Here is a 4,507-nt window from a genome sequence, read left to right as displayed (position 1 = left end):
TATAATAAAAATCATCACTCAAGCTTTGAAATGGCTCCGTTGGAGGTGATGTAGATCTACTATCATTTGGTTTGAGATTGGTGAAGTTGATTTGATAAGACCGAGCTAGTGTGTAAAGCTATGTAAAAGGTTAGATTCATTAGAGAAAGATTGAAGACGATCCAAAGCCGACAGAAGTCCTATGCGAATGTTAGGAGAAGGGAACTTGAATTTGAAGTTTATTATTAGATTTACATAAATATTTCACCCATGAAGGATGTGATGCATTTTTGTAAGAAAGGGAAGTTAAGTCCCCACTATGTTGGCCTATATCAGATTTTGAGGCAAATTGATAACGTGGCTTATGAGTTGGATTTACCTACAGACTTGGCATCGGTGCATCTAGTATTACCTATGTCATTGATGATGAAGTTTGTTGGTGATCCTAGATTCCCCGTAAACCCTGACATTTCAAGTCCAAGTCTACCCCTACAGAAGATTACCATGGACCATGATGACGTTCACAACCCATGGTGGGTCTCGTGGTGGGCATCCTCCTAAATTCTCATTTCAAATATCTGAAGTCCCTTACCATAGACTGTGGTGCCTTTGATGGTCCATGGTAGTGTCTTATGATGTATCATAATTTCCAGTTAAATAAAGGGTATTTTGGTCATTTCCCATTCTTTCATTAATGTATGTGGACATTTTTAAGTCTAGATTCATTATGTAATTGTCCTAAATACTCCTAAGTCTATTCTTTTCCCTTATTAATTTCCAGAAAAATTTAAGACTTCTCTCTCAAGGTTCCTTCATGAGATCTTCATGTTCATCAAGTTTTGGCTAGGATTCCTTCAAGAACAAATCTCCTTTTCAATTTCAAGTTCAAACTCATTCAAGGTATATGGGGATTGACCCATGGGTTTTTTCCATACATGAAGTCCCAAGGGTTTTATTCAAAATCTCATAAATTTTAATTGAGTTTGTAATCCTAGTTTGAGGAATTGCATTGAGTTTTTTCCATTATGTTACTAATCATTATAAATGATCATTATAAGTATGTTTCTCCATTAATTGTATGATTTCAGGATGAATTATGAATGCCCATGCATGAAGCTGTTTTTAGTGATGATTTTCCTGAAGTATGCTTATGAAGTTCAATAATTCGAAATATTCTCACGGTTTTCATCCAAATTGGCTATGTTTATGAATTTTACTCTAAATTCAAGTATGAATTATGATCATAGATTACAATTATTTCCCTTCTATGAATTCGATGCAAGTTAAGAAGAAAGGTGACTTAGGATCCTTAATTGGTGACCTAGTATATGACATGAATTATGCAAGTATGGTATTGTAATGTTGAAAGGCTTATACTCACATTGACACTATGATATGAAAATATGCTAATCTATGAATTATGATGTTTATGAAAAAGTTTATGATATATACTAAGTATGATTACTATGTTATGTATTCCATGGGATTTAACTTAGCACCAAATAATGACTTGATGTGGGGGATCGACCGATGGGGTCCTTACATAATGTCTCTTATCTCATAACTATGTGCCACCGTAGGATTGCCTTATGGCTTAGCTAGTCAATCCACATATAGTGTATGTACATGAGTCACCTAGTGGGGTAGACTCTATCTTTGCAAGTATATACGCCTTACTTCTGTCGTATGGGGAGACATAAGGATTCCATGTTTTAGCTCTCATGGTCTTATTGCCGGTTATGGTTCTATCCCACATATGCATACTTTCCTTATGTTCTCTTATGATCTTAATATGTCTTTTAAATGCTTTGATCATTATGGTTTTCTCATGAATTTACTTCTCTTCTTTAATCATATATGTTATTTGATCATTTCATCCTATGATTTATGTTTTATTTCATTGCCCATATACTTAGTACATTCAAATGTACTAACGCATATTTTTGCCTACATTATCTCATAATATAGGAGTTGAGGATCACATTTCTACAAAAGGCTAATTGAGCTTCCATTATCAGTAGAGTTCTGGTGAGGTCCTTATCTATCGAGGACTAGTTATGAGTTGTTTCCTTTCTAAAGACTTGTTATATGCATATTAAGGGTGATCTAGAGACATGTATTAACCCCCTTCCGTCTCAAGTACTAAAGGCATTTTTGGACATATGTTGTAGAGTCTATGTATAAACTTTATGTATTTTCTATGATTCATAATTTAGACCCTTTCTGTGCTATTTTCGTATTTATTTTACCTTATATATGCTTACAATATATCAAGAGGCTTTGTTGGAGCCCTTTGAAGTTTCGTTCACCCTATTACGACTTGGCCCTAGGTCAGGTCGTGATAGCTCCGTACTAGTGACTTCTAAGTTCTAGGAAGGATCAGTTGTAAATATTTGTTTTTATTTGTGTTCCGCATATCTATGTTATTTATGTTATAATTGCCTATTTTGGTTTAGTTTCTACCCTTAAAACCCATTACTAGTTGTTTTGAGTTATAGGTTGGCTTACCTACTTATGGGTTATGGCATGTGCCATCTTGTCCTAAGGAATCGGGTCATAATAAATTGGTATCAAAGTTCCAAGTTCACTAGTCTTACTTGCACAGAGCTAATATCTTTTAGATTTTTGCGGATCAGTGCGAAGACATTCGTAACTTATATTTAGGAGGCTACAAAATGTCGTTAGGAAAATTTCCCCTTTTGTCTCACTTTCTTGCAGTGTGGGTCTTATTGGTTCTTTGAAATGTCACTTGTTTCACTCTTTTGAAGGATAGCTCCCATGCAAGGCACAACATCCGGGGATGATACACCAAGGCCCATAAATAAAGACCAACTATGGGTAGAGGCTGACTTAGAGGCCATGCAAGGGCTGCACCACCAGCTCATTATTGAGAGGAGGGTCCTAATCTCTAGGAGGAGCCAAAAGCAGCATTCATACCAACATAACCAGCCTAGATATGACCCGTACCAGCTGCACTACTTGATCTTCATGCTATAACCACCTAGATTTTAGTATCTATAGGTGAGATGAGGTCAGCACCAGCTCTAGCTCTATCCCGGTACCACAGGGTCAGCCTTTAGTAGTATCCTAAGAGTGCCATCCCTTACCAGCTCACACGGCCACATAGTCAAGTATAGATGAAAGGGTAATGCCACTATGCAGGTAAAAGATGCTCGGGGTATTTTAGAGACTTTCACCTCTGTTGTTCACTGCAACAATTAGGGAGGACGCTTATGAGTTATTGACTACATGCGAGGAGCATCTTCATTCCTTAGGTCTCACGGAGTCAAGAGGAGCCAACTTGATTGCATATCCATTCCACAGCCCCACTAGGTAGTGGTGGTGCTTGTACTTGAAGTCTAGGCCAGCTGGCTCACCTCTAGTGTTTCGGGATAAGTTCTCAGAGGCTTTTTTGGCCAGGTACACACCATGAAGAATCCAAGATAAGGTTCATGATCAGTTCTCCATATTAGAGTGGGGCTCCATCATTATCTTAGAGTTTGAGGTGAGGTTCCGTGAGATGTGTTGCTATACCACCATGGTTTTACTCATGAAGAAGAAGCAAATTTGTTACTTTGTATGTGTTGCAGTAAAATCTGAGGGTTGATAGTGATCATCTGGCTTTAGTAGCCTTTTAATTCCTAGATATGGTCAACCATAGCTAGTCTATAGAGCATATTCATCACGAGGCCCAAGGGGGTAGCAATAAGAGGCCTTTCTATCAGGGTAGCTACATTGGGTCCCAGACTAGAGGGAGGGACTCCTATGATAGGCCCTGCCAGATATTTTAGTAAGGTCAATCTAGCCGACCTGCTCAGGCGGTGTTGCCTACTTTTAAGAGTAGCCAGCATCACTATGGTGGTCCTAGCATGGGCCAGGGTTCGATGGGATTAGATGCTGGTTTTTCAATCTGTGGAGTCCATATTCTTATAAGACAATCTTCTTACGGGCATAATGACTACGGAAGATTAGATCATTGGTCCCGAGAGTGCCCCCAAAGAGAGCAAGGGGTGATTGTACTAATTTTCTCAACATCTAGACCAGTGATAGTGTTGCCTACTCCATTTAGAGGTAGGGTTTAGATTAGGTTAGTTGGGCTAGACAACAGAGTGCTAGAGGCAGAGCGCGGGGAGGTAGGTCAAGTGATAGGTCATATGCACCGACTAAAGGTATTCAAGTCCATTTTTATATGGCTTCAGCGAGGGTAGAGGATGAGGTATCTGACAATGTCATTACATGTATGGTTCAATTATGCAACTATACTGCCAGATGTTTATTTGATCCAGGATCCACCTTTTCATATTTATTTGTCAATTATGCTCCCCAGTTGGTTATGAGGTCCGAGTCTTTAGCAGAGCCGGTTTATGTTTCGACCCATATGGGTAACCCTTTAGTAGTGGATTAGGTTTTGTGGTTTTGTTCAGTGACCATCCAAGGTTATGATACTAAAGTCGATCTTATTCTACTAGATATGCTAGATTTTGATGTGATTCTGGTCATGGACTAGTCATCCCCTTACCATGCGGTA

Source organism: Solanum dulcamara, chromosome 1 (genome assembly GCF_947179165.1).
Source record: "Solanum dulcamara chromosome 1, daSolDulc1.2, whole genome shotgun sequence".
Classification (NCBI taxonomy): domain Eukaryota; kingdom Viridiplantae; phylum Streptophyta; class Magnoliopsida; order Solanales; family Solanaceae; genus Solanum; species Solanum dulcamara.
This window is presented reverse-complemented; position numbering follows the sequence as displayed.